Source organism: Rattus norvegicus, chromosome 13 (genome assembly GCF_036323735.1).
Source record: "Rattus norvegicus strain BN/NHsdMcwi chromosome 13, GRCr8, whole genome shotgun sequence".
NCBI lineage: Eukaryota > Metazoa > Chordata > Mammalia > Rodentia > Muridae > Rattus > Rattus norvegicus.
In genome coordinates this window covers 61,652,242-61,672,004 of record NC_086031.1, presented here as the reverse complement: position 1 = coordinate 61,672,004, position 19,763 = coordinate 61,652,242, and the positions used below count along the sequence as shown (strand labels likewise).

The window sequence follows — 19,763 nt, the reverse complement described above, 5'->3', positions numbered from 1 at the left end:
AATGAGTGAGTGATTGGAGGAGCACCCTCATAGAGGTAAAGGGGAGGGGAAAGAAGGGAATGGGATGGGGAAGTTGTGGAGGGGTAAATGGAAATGGGGATATCATTCAACATTTAAACTAATAAAATGATTGATAAAATATTTTCTAAAAAATGTTTACTTTACATCTCTATTTTGTTTTAATTTTGACAAATTTCCAAGCTGCCTCTGTAAAATGCTACCCCGATTTCCATTAACACCAACATCATAGTGAAGCTCTATGTTCTTCACATCATAGCCTACATTTATCTTTTAGACTGTTTAAAATAGACATTCTAGCTGCACTGTGATGAAATACCACTGTGGATTTTGTTAAGGATTCAACAAGTTAAATAGCTTTTCAGGAATTTGTTAAGCATTTATACACATTCTTTAGAATAAAGATGGGTTGATCTTCCAATTTTTTAATCAGGTCCTTTGGGTTTGTTGTTTTTGAGATATGTGAACACTTTATACATTAAGATGAACTCCTCCTCAGACTGTAGCTTTCAAACATTTCCCCACATTCTTCAGTGGGAGTCCTTTCCCTAATATATTACATAAAATTGCTGTTTTCATGAAATTCAAAATGTCATTTGTCTATCTTGCCTTGGTCCTTTGACTAGTTCAGTGTGTTCCTATTGTTTTCTGCTAGAAGTTTGATGAAGTCACATCTTACATTTAACTCTCTTATACATTTAAATTTACACACACACACATATATATGTGTGTGTGTGTGTGTATGAGAGAGAGAGAGAGAGAGAGAGAGAGAGAGAGAGAGAGAGAGAGAGAAATAAAGGCTTGGGATTCATGTCTCTATATAAAATAGAGAGGATTCTACTACACATAAGTAGAAATAAATTCCTTGATTGGGATTAAAAGAATAATTCCTACAATTACATGCTATGTATCTGTAAGTAGAAAGTGATACACAGATTCTAGTAAATCTGGATTATAGAAAAATTTTAGTCTTTGCAGACATTTCATATTTAGTTAGAATTTTAGTGAACCCAGATACCAAAGCAAAATTGATAAGAGAATAAAATAATATAATAATATATGATGTTAAAATATACTACAAGACCATAATCAAATCAGGATGATTCCAGAACTAAAAACTTGGGCCTAGCTCAAGGTAACCGAGTAAAGAATCTAGAAGAATTTGTTACTTTTTCAGATTGAGCTGTTTAAGAGCATATTATTAAAGATCTTTCTTTTGCTCTAATGATATTGCAGAGGATTACTTTGGAGCTAAGATTTATTAATGAAATCTATTTTCAAACCATCAAGACCAGATGCAGAATACTGTGGCAAATTCTAGTAATATTTTACTAGATTTATTCTACAATATAAGCATGCATGGGAATTCCACTACTGAAAGAGTATTAAGCATAGGTGAGGGAGGAGACTGTCTTTTCAAGAAATTAGGCTTCTAGTGAATATGATTGTTAGAATTTACATCTCATTACATACATCTTCAGATTTTTGTCAGTCAGTAGAGTTCAAGATTATTGCACTTTGCTGTTGTACATTTTGAAATATGATGTGAATATACTTACTGGTATTTTGCATGTATTCATTGTCATAATATCAATGAGCAAATTATTACCTAGCATGAGAACATTCCCAATTTATATCAGGTAAATGAGTTAACAAATGTAACCACAGATTTATAGAAAATAAAAATATAAAAATTCTGTTTATCTCATTGTAATTTTCAAAACTCCATTTTTCCATCATATTGACAATTGTGATAACTTATCGATACCAAGTTTATAAAAAATTACACATGGCCAAAATATTACATGATGTCTGTAACATAATGGAAAAACAACGGGAGGTACATTAACATTAGGACAGAAGGAAATTACTTTAATACCAACCCGGAGAATAAAGAAAATCAACATGTAATGTGGATCTCTATGAGTTCTTAGTGTTTTAACTTATGGTAATTTTGAAATTTAAATTTTAGAAGAAATGACTTCTAGAGAGTCTACATGTTCTCATGATATTAAAAAAACCAGTGTGTTAAGATTTTGTTTTGTATTGGGGACTTTGAGTCCATTGATGTTGAGAGATATTAAGGAATAGTGATGGAACACTCCTCCATTGTTGGTGGGATTGCAAAATGATACAACCACTCTGGAAATAAGTCTGGAGGTTGCTCAGAAAATTGGACATTCCACTACCTGAGGACCCAGCTATACTCTCCTAGGCATATACCCAAAAGATGCTCCAACATACAACAAAGACACATGCTCCACTATGTTCATCACAGCCTTATTTATAATAGCCAGAAGCTGGAAAGAGCCCAGATGCCTTTCAACAGAGGAATGGATTCAGAAAGTGTGGTACATCTACACAATGGAATACTAGTCAGCTATCAAATACAATGACTTTATGAAATTCATAGACAAATGGATGGGACTGGAAAATATCATCCTGAGTGAGATAACCCAATCACAGAAAAACACACACAGTAAGCACTCATTGATAAGCTGATATTAGCCCCTCAGTTCGAATTACCCTAGATGCAATCCAGAGACCACATGAAACTAAAGAAGGATGACCTAAACACAGATGCTTCTCTCCTTCTTTAAAGAGGGAACAAAAATATCCATAGGAGGGGATAGGGAGGCAAAGTTTAGAGCAGAGACTGTATATACATATACAGCCACCAAAGCTAGATAAGGTTGATGAAGCTAAGAAGTGCATGCTGACAGGAACCAGATATAGATCTCTCCTGGGAGATACAACCAGAGCATGTCAAATGCAGAGGTGAACTCTAGCAGCAAACCACTCAACCGAGAGTGAAACCCCCTGATGGAGGAATTAGAGAAAGGACTGAAAGAGTTGAAGGAGCTTGCAACCCCATAAGAACAACAATGCCAACCAATCAGAGCTACCAGGGACTAAGCCACTACCCAAAGACTGTACATGGACCTACCCATGGGTCCAGCTGCATATGTAGCAGAGGATGGCCTTGTTGGGCACCAGTAGAAAGGGAAGCCCTTGGTCCTGCCAAGGTTGGACACCCCAGTGGAGGGGAATATCAGAGGGGGATGGTAATGGGGGGATCGATTGGGGGGGAAATCCTTATGTGGGATGGGAAGGGGATGGGGCTTATGTACAGGAAACCAGGAAAGGGAATAACATTTGAAATGTAAATAAAGAAATATATCCAACAAAAAAAAAAAAGAAAGAAAAGAAAAAAGATTTTGTTTTGTAACGAAAAAACTCCAAAAAGACTTTTTAGGTATGATTACCCTGATAATTGCTCAAGAAATATTTGGTATTTAAACTTGCACAAAGAAATCATCTTGATAGAAAACTGGGAGCTTACAATATCTTATTTTATTTTTAAAACTTTCAATGAATTATAGTTTATATGTAAATATTGATCCTTAATGAGTAAAACTTAATATTGAACATATCCATCTGTGAGTCCATCATTACAGTCAATATAACATAAAACATATATTTCTGTAAGCTCTTTCTTGTGTTCATAATATGGATTAAGTGGTTTTTTTGTTTCATTTGTGTTGAGAATAATTACCATGAAATCTACCCTATTCATAACACTTCTCTGTGCATTCTGCCATCTCATTGCCTAAATGTACAGTGTCAGCCCACAGAACTTATTCATCTTATTTAACTAAAACTTTATGGAGCCCTTAACTAAAACTTTATGAAGCATTAAGACCAAAGATTACTAAAATGCTCATACTACCAAAAAGATCTGTATGTTCAATGCAATCTCCATCCAAAATTCCATTCCATTTTACCTAAATGAAAATAAATGTTTATATTATAGGATAAAATAAATAATATTTTACTAGATTCATTCTATGGAATTTCCCAGAGTATTCTGCATCTGAATCCATGATGGTTTTGAAAACAGGAGGTGTCATTAGTGAATCGTAGCTTCATAGTAGTCTTCTGTGATATCATTCGAGCAAAAGAAAGATTCTTTAATAGTATGTCCTTTAAATAACTCAATGTAAAAATTTTTCATAAATGGTTATGCTACTAAAACATAGTGATTATTTTAATAAATAATGTGTACAAATTGAAATTAAAAGTCATTCTTAAATAACACAAACTACTTGTAGAATAGAATTGGTGGCCCGGTACAATATACTAATGCTTCCCTGTTCAGTGTCATCTGAACAGTGCTGTCCTCTCTAGCTCTTCCACCCAGACCTTGGCATTGTTGTTTCATTTTACTACCACAACTGCCAAAAGCTTAGCTTTGCATAATATGCTGATGCGATCAAAGGCATGTTAGCTTAATATAGTACTGACACAGCAAGCTATCTAGAACCAGCTGCTCTTATTGTCTGACAAATGTCAGGCATTATTGTTTTTCTCAAAATTTAAAATATTCTACAGCCTCTGAATTCTGAGGTGGCTTCCTGGGGCACTGCAGTGCACAGTCGAGCACACTAGATTAAAAATAATGCTTCACAAGAGTCTTCACAGCTGAGGAGCTTGAATTCAGGCTTTAAGGAGAAGACCTCTGTACGAACAAAGAATTTCCTTTTGCAGGGAAAGAGCATTGAGAAAAGCACAGAGGTGGGAAAGCAAAGACTTTTCCAGAAATAAATTATCAGTCTTCTGTGAATAGAGGCCAGGTAGTGCAGTACCTTACATTTCACACACATCCACACACAGTCAGAGACATACATGCACACACGCGCGCGCGCGCACACACACACACACACACACATGCATGCTCAGATACACAATTCTGAGTTTAATTATTAGTATTATTATTGTCATTATTAATATTGCTCTTATTAATTGACAAAAATAAAGTTAGTGCCAGTTTTTTCCTGAGAGCAGTAGTCCAGATATTTGGGCTTGATCTTCCACACACCCATGAACTGTGTGCTGAGAAGCCACCTCTGATACCCTTCCCTTGCCTACCTAGCTTCTGGCCTGTGTTTCCAATGAGTGTGAGAAGCCACTCTCTGCTGGGACTGCATACACAATGCCTGGACCATTTTTACGAAGCACATGTACCATCAATGCTATAAAACGACTGATTATTCTACTAAAGGAGATAAAAACCATTTAGATTCCCTCTCACTTTAGAGTGGATTTCTTTCTTTTCATCTCTGAGATTTTTGACATTGTATTGTTATTAATGTCATAGAGTTTATGAAAACCAGCTAATGCTTTCATCACAAAATAAGGGGTTTCATTAAAGGCTTACTGCAGGGAAGTCCTCATCATTCCTCTTAAAATAAGTGAAGTATTTTGATAGCTTCCTCAATAGACGTTTTCATAACACTTTAATATATAATTCACAACAGTTGTTTAGCTATGCTATGTTGTAAGTTAATCATCTGTCACATAGATTTGAGTTTATTCTCTTTTGTAATTGGAGTCATAAAGCTCTTTCCTCTCTGATTCCTTGCTCTGATCTATCATCTAAGTTTGTGGAAAGAGAAGTTGTATGGGGATCATTTATGAATTAATTTTTGTCATTACATATATGCTAATTTTCTGTATCTTGCTGAGAGTCTGTAAATGTGTCTCCCTCAACTGTATAAGAAATATAAAGATTGATTTAGCTAAAAATATTTACTCAGAAAAATCTAGCTTTTAACCATGAATATAGGAAGAGAAAAATCTTGCCAGAAATGCATGACTATTTTTAAGAGACATAACTTTAAAAATATTTTATTAATTTATTTGAGTATCATTATTTGGGGCTGGGGAGATCACTTAGCAGTTAAGAGAACTGACTGCTCTTACAGAGGATCCCCGTTCAATTCCCAGTACACACATGGCAGCTTGCAACTGTTTGTAACTCCAGGGTATAACATTCTCACACAGGCATACATGCAGACAAAGCACTAGTGCACGTATAAAGAATAAATTATATTTTTAAAAGCATCACATTTGTTATAGTCATCTTATAAATGGATAGAATTACACAGGAACACTGAAAAATGACAAGGGGTAGACAACTGCATTTCACTAAAAGAGATTTTCAATTGTTTTGAGAAATTTTCTAGCAGTAAGCAGAGGTTCTCCCTCTCTCTCTCTCTCTCTCTCTCTCTCTCTCTCTCTCTCTCTCTCTCTGTGTGTCTGTGTCTGTGTGTCTGTGTGTCTATGTGTCTATGTGTGTGCGTGGGCATGCATGCACACACACACACACATACACACATGCTTGTTTGCTTGTGTATTCACCTGTATTTCATTGTCTCTTGAGAAATTGTTATGAATTTTTTAAACACATATTAAGAAAAAGTTCCTCAGCAAAAGATAATTCTAAAGTCTTTGCTAACTACTGAATTGGAATAAAATATTGAAAGCAAGAAAATGACCATAATATAACCATAGGTATATGAAAAAGGAGTCATATATAAGATTGTATCTTATAATTTTCTAAAGAACTCAGATTGATGAGCATTTGTAGGCCAAATAATAAATGTGTAATATGTACCATTTTTTTCAAATTATAATGTTTCAAAACATATGAACATTACATGCATATGTAGTTTGTAAAATACATACATTTTAATACATATATAATGTATTCACTGCTGGTGGATTTATAAAATGGCAGGTCAATTTGTTTTCTGAAGATTTCAATAGATCCACACCAAATGAGTTACCCATTGTGTACGTACAGACCATTTTCTGTAGGAGCTAGCACTGTGCCTTTATAAACTCCATGTACAGGGCTTCTACTAGATTTATTTGTAATCATTGATAACTAGGGAGAATGTAGATGACCGTAAATACATGAGTCAACAATATTAGTTTTTAGTGAAATATGAAAAAATGTAACAAATTGATAGAAACAACAGGGAAGAAGTCAGTGAAATATATGGCGTACATACAAGCACATAATGCATAGAAAATGTGAGAGGAAGCAAACACAAAATTACACCACAAGAAGGCAGGATGAAATATCTTACGACATCAGGGGATGCAAGGAATGCAAAGAGGGCTTTGAAAACTTTTGAGAGTGCTTGATATCTAATTCCTCTTGACTTGATGATATGCTTGTTTTTAAGGGGTGTATCTTGTTAAAATTATCATGGAAATCTCCAGTTTGGCTATTGCATAGTTATTGATAGCTTTCCATGACCTGATGGAAAGGTTCTGTTGATGATGAAAGCTCCAAGATATCTTCTTTAAAATGGAGGAGTCAAGCAGTTTTTTAAATAGAGCTGTCATCCCTACCGAACAGTACTCATAATGCTGGAAGGGACTCTGCACACTATCAGATTAGAAAGGTGGTCAAATTATCCACTCATTCTTCTACAATGGTGAACTGCCTAGCCAGCATTCACATTTGGTGGGAGTAACAAGCTGAAATCTGATTGAGTTAAGGCCCACCACGAGACGGAACACATGGCAGCACTGTGGCCAAAAATCTGGGGCTAGATAGGCCACAGACCTAAGAAAACCAAATGTTCTGCTGAAGGAAAGTAGAGATATAATAACTCCTGATGACATTCTACTGATATCCATACATCAAAGTCTGGCTCAAACACCAAGAGAAAGGCTGCTACGTGAGGCCAAAGAGGGACATTTTCACCAAACCTCTCCCCTGAGCACTTAATTTTATACCCACTAGAGTACCATATTTAATAGGCAAGGCAGCCTTAAGTCCCTGATTTTAATGGGATTGCTTTAAGTTTCTCTCTATTTAATTTGATGTTGGCTACTGGTTTGCTGTATATTGCTTTTACTATGTTTAGGTATGGGCCCTAAATTCCTGATGTTTCCAAGACTTTTATAGAAGAGGTGGTGGACCTTGAGAGCTTGTTTGCAGGTTCTAGCAGGCCAGCGCAGCTACTCGAATACCCTTGACAGAAGACCAGTTCGCCTCTATTCAAGGAAGGTTGTCTTCCTCAACTTTGCTGAAGTTGTTTATCAGGTTAAAGAGTTCTCTGGTGGAACTTTTGGGGTTACTTAAGCATACTATGATATTATGTGCAAATAGTGATATTTTGATTTCTTCCTTTCCTATTTGTATCCCTTTGACCTCCTTTTCTTGTCCAGCTGCTTTGACTAGGAATTAGAGTACTATATTGAATAGTATTATTTCCAAGACTTTTATCATGAAGGGGTGTTTTAGTTTTTCAATTTTTTTTCTGCCTCTAAGGAGATAAATGAATATGTTATTTTTTTACTTTGTTTATATAGTGGATTACATTGATTGATTTCCGAATATTGAACCATCCCTGCATTCCTGGGATGAAGCCTACTAAACCATGATGAATGACTGTTTTGATGAATGTGGGTACACTTGCATTTGGAGCATAGATGTTCAACACTGAAAGTTCACATTGGTCGATTATTTTTTGAAAAGTATAAAGTGTCCTTGGTACATTTTTTTGACAAATGTAAAGTGTACTTCCTTGTTTCTTTTTTATTTTTTTTTTGTTTTTGTTTTTATGACTTTTGCTTGAAAGTTGGTTTTATTCAATATTTGAATGGGTTTCCTTTTTGGGACCATTTGCTTGGAAATTTTTTTCCAGCCTTTTACTTTGAGGTAGTGACTGTCTTTGTCACTGAAGTTCATTGCACTGTAGGCAGTACAAGGCTAGGCCCTGTTTACTTATTCAGTCTATTAGTCTATGTCCTTTTATTGAAGAATTAAGTTCATTGATCTTAAGAGATATTAAGGAAAAGTAATTGTTGCTTTCTTTTATTATTGTTGTTAAAGGTGGAATTGTGTTTTTGTGTCATCTTCTATTGGGCTGTTGGAAGATGATTACTTTCTTGCTTTTTCTAGGGTGTAGTTTCCCTCCCTGTGTTGGGGTTTTCCATCTATTATTTCCTTTTTAGGGCTAGACTTGGGTGAAGACATTATGTAAGTTTGGTTTTGTCATGGAATATCTTGGCTGTTCCACATATGTTAATTGACAGTTTTACTAGGTATAGTAGCCTGGGCTGGCATTTTTGTTCTCCTAGAGTATGTATGACTTCTGCCCAGGATCTTCTGGCTTTCATAGTCTCTGTTGAGAAGACTGGTGTAAGTCTGTTAGGTCTGCCTTTATATGTTATTTGAACTTTCCTTTAGTGCTTTTAGTATACTTTCTTTGTTCTGTGCCTTTGGTGTTTTGGTTATTATGCAACAGATGGAGTTTCTTTTCTGGTCCAGTCTATGTGGAGTTCTCCAGGCTTCTGGTATATTCATGGGCATCTTTTTCTTTAGGTTAGGGAAGTTTTCCTCTATAATTTTGTTGAAGATATTTACTGGCCCTTTAATTTGGGAGTCTTTACTCTCTTCAATACCTATTATCCTTAGATTTGGTCTGCTCATTGTGTCCTTGATTTCCTGGATGTTTTGGATTAGGAGGTTTTTGCATTTTGCATTTTCTTTGACTGATGTTTCAATGTTTGCTGTGGTATCTTTTGCACATGAGATTCTCTCTTCTATCTCTTGTATTCCGTTTGTGATATTTGCATCTATTACTCCTGATCTCTTTCCTAGGTTGTCTATCTTCAAGGTCCTCTCCCTCTGAGATTTCTTTATTGTTTCTATTTCCATTTTTAGGTCGTGGATGGTTTTGTTCAATTCCTTCACCTGTTTCATTGTGTTTTCCTGTAATTCTTTAAGGAATTTTGTGCTTCCAATTTAAGGGCTTTTGTCTTTTTACCTTTTTCTCCTGTGTTTCTTTAAGGGAGTTATTTATGTCCTTCCTAAAGTCCTCTATCATCATCATTAGATGTGATTTTAATTCCAAATCTTGCTTTTCCAGTGTGATGGGGTATCCAGGACTTGCTAAAATGATGGGAGAACTGGGTTCTGATGATGTCAAGTAGCCTTCCTCAGTTTCTGTTGTTAAGTTCTTGCACTTGCCTTTCCCCATCTGGTTATCTCTAATGTTACCTGCCCTTGTTGTCTCTGACTGTAGCCTGTCCATTCTGTGATCCTGGTTGTGTTAGTACTCCTCAGAGTCCAGCTGTCTCTTTGATCCTATAATTCTAGCATCCTGTGATCCTGAGATCCTGATTGTGTCTGAGACCCTGGTTGTTTCTTATCTCCTGGGAGTTGAGCTTTCTCTGTGATTCTGTGGTTCTGTGATCCTGGTTGTTTCAGAGTACCTCTGATCCTTGACATATTAGAGCACCTGAGAGTCCAGCTTCCCTGGGTGTTTTGGTTCTTGGTGCAGAGCCAGAGCCCAAGATCTCTTCGGGGCACTGGTTCAGACTGGAAGGGACCCGTGCCCCTGCCTGGGTCTCTGCATCTCTGGATCCTGGGGATCCAGTTACTTCTGGTGTTGGGACAGATGTTGTGGTCTCCTTACCTGAGTGTGTTAGGATACCTGGGAATCAGGCTTCTGCTAGGTGTTTTAGGACTGGATGCAGAGCCAGCTCCAATGTCTACTCAGGGTACTGGGTCACACAGGGAGGATGATATTTTCTAGTTTTAAGACACATCTTCAGGATGGCTGAGTGGTATAGGACGCTGCATTAATGTCACAGTCTACCCTGAAGGTAGTTTGAATCCTACTCCTGAAAAGTTTGTACCCCTTTTTAATAGGGTTATTTGATTATCTGGAGTCTAACTTAAGTTCTTTGTTTATATTGGATATTAGTCCTCTATCAGATGTAGTATTTGGTAAAGATATTTCCCCAATATGTTGGTTGCCATTTTGTCATATTGACAGTGTCCTTTGTCTTTCAGAAGCTTTGAAAATTTGTGAGGTCACATTTGTTGATTGTTGATCTGAGAACATAAGCCTTTGGTGTTCTGTTCAGGAAATTTTGCTTTATGCCCATGTATTTGAGTTTCTTGCTCACTTTGTCTTCTATTAGATTCAGTGTATCTGGTTTTATGTGGAGGTCCTTGATCCACCTGGACTTGAGCTTTGTACAAGGGAATAAGAATGGATTGATTCGTATTCTTCTACATGCTGACTGCCAGTTGAACCAGCACCATTTGTTGAAAATGCTGTCTGTTTTCCACTGGATGGTTTTAGCTCCTTTGTCAAAAATCAAGTGACCATAGGTAAGGGACATATTTTTTATACCTGATAAGTAACCACATCTGAAGTGATAAAATAATTTTTCTTGCAAATTGAAAAGTATCAAAAGTATTAAAAGCATAAATTCATGCATGTATGTGTAATTTGTGTATTATATATTTGTATGTATAAATACATTTTGTAATCATTAGAAGTTTTATAAATACATAGGATGTGAGGTCTTTCTAAATTTATATCTATTTCCCCTTGGACTTTATTTAACTCATATTTAAGTGGAATGAAGGTTTGGAATCATCAGAAAAGTATAATTGAAATGTATGCATATGAAGATGGTTTAAATCGAGTCCCTGTGTTTTCTTTATAATCCTACTCTCAGGCAATAGGATCAATGCACTTGTTGTGATAGTAGGTTCTCTTTCAATGATGAATGTATGTTGAAGTGATGCCGAAGGATTTTTATGCAGTATCTGAAAAGATAGTGAAACATCTTTGATTATTCATGAACTTGTACTTGCAGTGCTCAGCCCCTGTATATGAAGTTCTTTCAGCTGAGCATTTTCATGATATGAGGAGGTCCTGACTTGTCCAGGATATGAGAAGCGACCACAAGTGTTGGATCATTATGGTCAGGTCATTCCAGCCTAGAACCTGCATATGTACAAAAGGTGCCAGCAAAATAGTGATGGCATGGTCCTTAACTTACTATCAGGCTTGCCATTTCCTTTATGTTCTGATTGGTGGTCTACCATTAATAGGGAAGGCATCATTTCAACGCGATTTTGAGTTTTCTGATCAGCCTCTAAAACCATAATATAACATAACACTCTATTTAAATTGATGATCTGTAGCTTCTGAAACCTCTTAAAATGTTTCTTTGGGCCACTGTGTTTTGAGGTACTTTGTACCCAATAAAAATAATAGCTGATTGCCTTTAAGGTTGCCATTTTAATAAACATGGTCAATTATCTTTTTTATTTTTAAGAGCTAAAGTATTAAAAAAATAATACTCCAGGTTTTATTTAAATGTAGAAAGAGAACTCTGGAATCCCAGATGTTTGTGACTCTCCAAGCATGTGGATAAGCCTGAATTAGAAATAGTAGGACTTACTTTGATAGGCTGGCAGCAGTTCTGCTCTATGAGAACAGCTGCTGGCTTTAAGGAGTTAGGCTTTCACAGATTTAAAAGCAAAGCTAACATTGGCTTATTAAAAACACATTATTGCTTTTGTTTACTCTGCCCAATGACAGGCACAAACAAATATATCCTTGTTTAGAATTCAGAGATTAAAAATGGGTATTGACATATTGCCTGCAAATGTTTTAGACAAACGTGCTTCTGTTTCATAAATAATGCTATAAAAATATAGATATTTTCAACATGTTTATAGGCTAAGTTCAATTTCCAAAAATACCTCTTTTCTACTCTTTCATAGAAAAAAAAAGAACAACTTCCACTGGTTTCCAGAAAGCTGAACCTAAGAACACCTCGGACAGTTGAAGTATCTGAGGTATAATTGGCCTCATTTATGGTATAGTAATTATATTTACTGGCTATAGAGCTAATTTCAAAACACCATAACCATTAATGTTCCTAGTTTTAGGCTTTTTTGCATAGGAAATATTTGCATATCATAACGAAATATCATTGTAATAAACTATCAGCTTTAATAAAGAACCTCAGTATATTGACCTGATAATTTTATGAAAACTGGCACAAACAAGATCATTTTTGGAAAGGATATCTCAATTGGAAAACATACTACAACTAGATTGGCCAGTGGGCAAGCCTATGGTGCATTTCTTGATTGATGATTTATGTGCAAGGGCTCCCTGACTAAGCACACATCCTTCAGCTGGCAGACCTGTGTGCTACAGGAATTGGCTGAGGAAAGCATGAGTAAAAAGCCAATAAGTAGAACAACTTCGGTGGCTTCTGTTTCTGATCCTGATACTAGGTTTCTGCCTTGAGTTCCTGTCTAAATTCCCTGATTGGAAAACTACAGGCTGTAAAATGAAATAAACCCTTTTCTTTCCAAGTAGCTTTTTGCAATGGTTTGACATAGAAATAAGAAACATTAACTAACATAATACACTTTAAAATCACAGTCAGAAGGTAAATTGATAAAGTATTTTTTGTAAACCTTCATTCTCACTGCAACTTGTGACATGAGTTAAAGAAATGAATCTATCTACTATAAAATCAAACTTGTGCTCAGAAAACAAAAATTACCCTGGGATCAGAGAGGTTACAGGGAGTGTATAAGGGTGACTCTAGCTGAAATTCCTACCAGTGGAGGGTGTAGAGACTGAAATGGCAACCTCCTGTAGTCAGGCAGGACTTCCAATGGAAGGAGGGAGCCATCAACCCTCCCACAAAAATTCAACCCTACATTTGTCCAGCCTACAAGATGTGCAGGGATAAAGATGAAGGAGAGACTGAGGGAAAGGCCAACATATGACACCATTAACGATACTCTGCTCTGCTTGTAGACAGGAGCCTAGCATTGCTGTTTCCTGGGAGACTTAATCTATCACAGATGGAAATAGATGTAAAGCCCTATAGTCAAAAATCAAGTGCAGCTCAGAAAGCCTTGTGGAAGAGTAGGGGAATAGAATTGAGCAAGCAGGAGGTGTCAAGGACACCACAAGGAGATCTACAGAGACAACAACCTGGGCACATGGGAGTCCACAGATACTGAAGTACCAACCAAAAAGCACAAGTGAGTTGGATCTGAGCCAACTACACACTTGGAGCAGATGTGCAGTTTAGCCTTCATGTAGGTCCACAATAACTCCAGCAGGGCTGTCTGGGACTCTGTCTCCTCCAATTGGATCCAATTCTCTTACTACCTGGAATGCCAGGTTAGTCCTTAGTGGGAGAAGATGGGCTTAGTCCTGCTGGATATCGCAGAGTGGGATCGTACCCAAAGAGGTTTCCCCCTTTCTGAGGGGGTAATGTGGAAGGGATTTGTCAGGGTCAGACTGGAAAGAGAGGAGGGAGGCTGGCACTGGGATAGAAAGTGAATAGAAATAAATAATTTATGGAAGGACAAAACAACAATAAATTTCTCATTTTTACTTTATGTGCATGAGGATTTTTTCCCATGTGTATATAGACCATGTGCATGTAACAACCACAGAGGCCAGAAAAGGATGATAGATTCTATGAAACTGATGAATGTAACTTGCCATATAGGTGCTGGGAACGGCTATCTGGCTCTTCTCATATATGGTGCTTATAACCACTAAACATCTCTCCAGCATCTCACAAAATGTTTTATTTTTATGTATTTTTTGGTTATAGTTTTAGACTGAACATATTTGATACAATTTAAATTCTTTACACGTCATTCTTATCATATACATTTTTATAGGTACCTGATACATGTAAAGAGTTCAGATAATTTTAAAAGCATAAAATTATAACGTAAGACTGCTCCCCTGCTCCCAAAGACCACATTGCAGTATAGCCTATTCGACCTCTTTATAAAGCTAACATAGAATAAGAACACATTAATCTTTTATATCATCATTATTTTTTTCTGAGATCTTGGTCATTTACATTATTTTCAGAAGTAATGTCCAATAGTGTAGACTTTTTCTTAGAATTAAAGTTCAAACTTTGTGTGGGAAAAAAAACACACTGGTGGATATGATAAGGTTAGGGTTAGGGTCACAAAATATTCTATTTACAAAACAAACAAAGTTGTCTTAAACTTTAAAGAACACTTAAAGAAGAGCTGCTCATTGTTTACAATAAAACACTATGCACATGCCTATGTTGTAAAACCTCGAAAATCTTATTAAAGTGGTTGAAATCTTTTCTGTTTTCTTTGTCCTGCTGTGATTTCTATGAAATTATCTAACAGGTCAATGAACTGAATCACAACAGTAGTACACACAATCCAACCTTGCAGGAAGAGAACTAGGATTACTGAAGTCATGATAACATTGAAAATTGGGATGACTACAGCCTCAATGCTGAGCATAATGAAGATTTTATCAATACTATGGTGTCAACATGCCAGTTATCTCAAGGCAATCTCTACTTCATAAATATTAGAAAAATTTCAATACTATTACCTGTTTTTAAAAGTTCACGAAATTGCTTTAAAGATTCATGAGATAATGATATAGAAGATTTGTTTTGGAAGGGTTATCTTTTGAATCAAATACAAAAGAGAATACAGAAAGAAGAGTATAGGATTATTGTGACTCGGTGGATCATGGGATGTTTTATTTTTCTTTTCAATCTAACTCACAAAAGAAAGTGTAAGAGATTTTGATTTTTCTTCCACAACATTGCAGACAGCAATATAGGAAAGAGTAGTCAGATAAAACCTTTCAGAACAAGGTTTGTTTGATGATTCAAACCTTGAAACTCTTTTAGAATTAAATCTCTAATAGTGTCTTGGTGCTTAGTGTTATTTTATTTTCCTTTCTTTCTCATCTGGTATTAAGTAGGTCTTTGGAATAGTACTCAAAGCCCATTGAACAGCAAGATGAAAGTTTAGAAAAACACAGAGAAAAGGAATGAAAAGGTTGGTTGTTAGCAGTTTTAAAAGAGAATAAACAGCAATAACTAGTGAAATCCAACCAAGAAAAGGCTAAACAAAGGCAGTCAAGAGGACAGACAGCCTCTCCTGCCACAATACTGCCACTACAGTAGCCCCAAATTTTACCATAAAGTCTTTAACAATGAAATTATATTGAAGTATTAAATTTTAAGACAGGGAGAAGAGGTTTTGGGGGAAAGAATGCTTCTGATAATACAGTATTCGCTCAAATATTCTGAAAGACAGGACTCTCCCTGCCTCCTCCCTCCTACTGTTTGCCTCCAGGCTATTTCACTGCTCATTAGCACCTTCACCAGAGTGGGCAGGGAAAGAAAGTTGCAGCAACAAGAGGCAGTCAATTTCAGTTCTCATTAGGGGCTCTAGCACACAGAAAATATGGTGGGCGGAGTATGATGTAACAGCCAAAGAGAGACATAGGATTATCCATGTTATTCTCTTGTCCAAATCATTCTGCCCTCTGAATATCATGCATAATTGCATGATGAGTGTAGTTTTTAATGCATTTCCGTAGCAATTACTGATATGTTTGTTGAAGGGAAACAAAGCACTTGGGTGAAGTAATTATCTAGGTCAGTGGTTCTTAAACTTGCCCTTCATTACAGCACCTGCGCTGGTTTTAATTTTTTTTTCTCTTAACGACAAAATGTTGGGCTCCACTCGTGGAGTTTCTAATTGAATAGATGTTGGCTGGTGCCAAGAATATGAATTTCTACCAAGTTCCTCCATGAAGCACACCATTAAACCCCACAAACCTATGTGACTAAGAAAACATCGCGATCATCTGAACTATTTGAATATTTCTGTCACATAAGGCTTATATATCTTTATGTTATTCTTTATCAGAATGCTTATCAGAGGCATGGTATCATTTTGACATAGCTTAAACCGTATGGGAAAAACAAAACAAAACAAAATAAAACAGAACACTGAACTGCTGTGAATCTCCTCCAGCCATGCTGGTGAAGAAATAAAGTTTCATAGATGTGAGAAACAAATTTATAAAAACAAGGTTTTGAGAAATACATCTGGTGGTCAGGATGCCTATGACAAACTTGTGACCTTTCTGAGCGATACATCTGAGATCAGGATGTCCAAGTGATATGAGCTGATTAAGACAGTAACAACTGTTCTCAGAAAGACCCCCTACCCCTCCCTGTGGTAAATCCAGAGAACAAGCACAAGACGTCATCCTGACCCTGCCCGACTTCCCAGTTAAAACCCCTCTAAGGGATGTGCCAACTTAGCCCTTTCCCAGTGATTCTCCAAGGCCAGGTGTAGGGCTGGACAAGGAAAGCCACTAATTGAGCCAAGAACAACCCCTTGAGCAGGCCAGCCAATACCTGACCAGATCCTTTGTCCTGTGTACCACCAATAAGAAAAGGCCAGCTAAGCCTGTTGCTGAAGTCTGCCCTCTGTAAGGAATAAAAGTTGTGTGTTTTTGGGTTCCGGGTGGCCTCTTCCTGTGTGGATGAGCAATCCCACGTATGTGGATTAAAAAACCTCAAGCTAACCCCCAGTGAACGTGATTGTTGTGGGGAGGGCGGCAATGGGGGGAGGATGGGGAGGGGAACACCCATAAAGAAGGGGAGGGAGAGGGGTTAGGGGGATGTTGGCCCGGAAACCGGGAAAGGGAATAACACTCAAAATGTAAATAAGAAATACTCAAGTTAATTTAAAAAGTGTTAAAAAAAAGAGTAAAAAAAAATGGATACAAAACACCAGGAACAATATATACATACTACAGCTTCAGTCCTATTCAACCTTCATTAAAATGACCTTGATCTGCCCCCCCCCCCAAAAAAAAAACCTCACGCTATTGCAGCGGCCACTTTGTCAATCTGTGGTCTGTGGGTTGCGCTCCTGAGGTAAGGCCACTATGAGGTCTCACAACACTGGGAAGGACTAGTGGGTATAAGGAGCACACAAGGAACATCATGCAGACCAATGCAGTGGGTAAATTTCTATAGTTAGCAATGTGTATGCCTATACACAAATGTGCATATGAAAATATTCAGTAAAAAAAAAATGCCCATGGATTTTAAAGAGAACAAGGTAGTATATTTGGGAAAGGTTCAAGGAAAGGGAATTAGGGAATGATGTAATTATAATTACGTTTTTTAAAAATTTATTTATAAAAATAAAAATGTAGTATTTACACATTTACTTTCAAGTTAATTTTCCTATAAGACATATTTTAACAACTAATTTACTAATTAAAACTATTGAGGAATTGTTTTTCTATAATTATTATAATAGCATTTCTTATTTTAAGAAGTGCACAGAAATATAAGGAAAGCCTGCTACCTACTATGCTGTGCTCAATCTTTGTCTGGAGACACCAGCTTCAACAGCTTCCTTGAAGAAAGTCACTCAAAAGTGTCATAGCACACAATGAAATTTACTACATGCTATGGTATCATCTAATATGGTGCCTCATTACTATATACTCCTATGGAAATTGCCACAGTTCTTAAAATTTACAGTTATGGATGTCAATAGAGTGTTCAGAGTAGCTCTTTACCCAGTCTCCTTCTGTCTCCCTTGTTTTTAACACAATTTTGTAAAGATTACCTTTTTTTGTCGCTATAACAGCAGGTTTTATTTTTGGAGCCTGCCTTCAGTGTGTTGTTACCCAGAATGGTGATTGACATATCCAGAAGAACATTACATTCACCTTTTTAAATTTCTAGAATTTTTTTTTTATTTTTCTTTTCTTAGGCTTGGAGTTTTGTTTGATTGTTTTTTGGCAGGACATGATCTCTTTTTTTCTAGGCTAGTTTCCACATTCTTCACTGCCTGGGTGCGAGGATTATAGGTCTGTGACATTACTGCTATTTTATGCAATGCAGCACTATTCCTTCTGGCATACTTCTCTAGTCTCTAAAAATATTGTTAGAATCTAGAAATTTTAGCCATACAAGGCTTGCCTGGGAGGATGATAGAAAGAGAGCACTAGACCTCATTCTTGTGTTTCTGATTTGATGGCTCAGGTGGACTCTGACATTTGCCCATCACACAAGTAATCATTTCATGCTGCTTGTTCACAGGTTTGGAAATCAGAAACGTCGAAGATATACAATTATCTCTTCCTTCATTCTCCAAATAGTGAAAACATGGGTATCTCTACAGATGTAGTGAGATGTACCATTCGAGGGTAGATGAACAACCTATAAAACAAAGATACAAAAGTATTCCAGGGATGACTGCATGACACAGCACAGTAAATTTATTTCTAAAATTATCAATATCCTCCATCATTTCTGGTCAAATTTACAAAGTTGTGTAAATACATTTTAATGTAAATATATAAATATAAAATGCCATTTTTAATTATTTTTGCCCTTTTTAATTTTTAAAAGTTCTCTTTTGTAGATAAGTCAATTTCTTATTTGAATTGATTTTTAGACACTTTATGAGTTCTAGTGGATATTATATTTACATTAGTCATATCTCTCAATTTCTATTATATAAAATAATTTCCAAATAAATAATTAAACTTTTGCTTAAATTTCTTCCATACAAAGTATAAAATTCAGCTGAAAAGTTGAAAGCTGTGAAGTTCAAGCCGTGATACAAACTACCAAATATCTTTTCAGTTAGATTGCACAAGTTGTTCTGCTATTCAAAGCTACATGTACTGATTTTTTTTATTTGTCAAAATTATCATAATTAACAAAAGCAGTATTACAAGATGCTTAATTATGTAATAATTAGACTCAGAGACTTTAATTTCTAAACTGAAATCTGCACTCTAACAATTTTAGATATGTGACTAAGTAATTAAAGTCTCTGTGTTTACTTTTCATAGCCCACTTATTCACTAAACGAAGCTATATGGAGTAACAATCATATGCTAGAGAATTGAGGAGAGACTTGAGAAAATAGCAAACATTAGTATTGCTTAGCAAAGATTACATCAAAAAATATACTCAAATTACAGAGTACTTGAGAAAAGCCAGGTGCAAAACACCAATGGTAGTGGCAGAAACACAGATATGCAAGTATTTCTGTGATAAACTGACTTATCATTTTTGGAATTTTATGTCTCAAATGGTAGCTTTGGGTTTTATTCCTAGAATAATTGTATTTCTATTGTTAGTTTCTTGTTTTGTTTTGTTTTGTTTTTCCTGGATCTTCTATATTGATTTCCATATGGTTAAAATACTTCATATTCACACCATCATGTATTTACTGAGAAATTGTG

General features: G+C 36.1%; 1 long non-coding RNA gene across 8 annotated transcripts in view; it reads left to right on the top strand.

Annotated features, from left to right (window-relative positions):
• LOC134481510 (uncharacterized) overlaps positions 1-19,763 on the top strand; it is a 102,848-nt gene that overhangs the window by 42,936 nt on the left and 40,149 nt on the right. For 6 of the 8 annotated variants that reach the window (XR_010057056.1, XR_010057055.1, XR_010057057.1 and 3 more), the window contains one exon: positions 12,416-12,686. This is a non-coding gene — a long non-coding RNA (uncharacterized LOC134481510). Of the gene's footprint in view, positions 1-12,415; positions 12,687-19,763 lie in introns of those variants that run through there. The other 2 variants (XR_010057058.1, XR_010057059.1) reach the window with 1 other exon arrangement.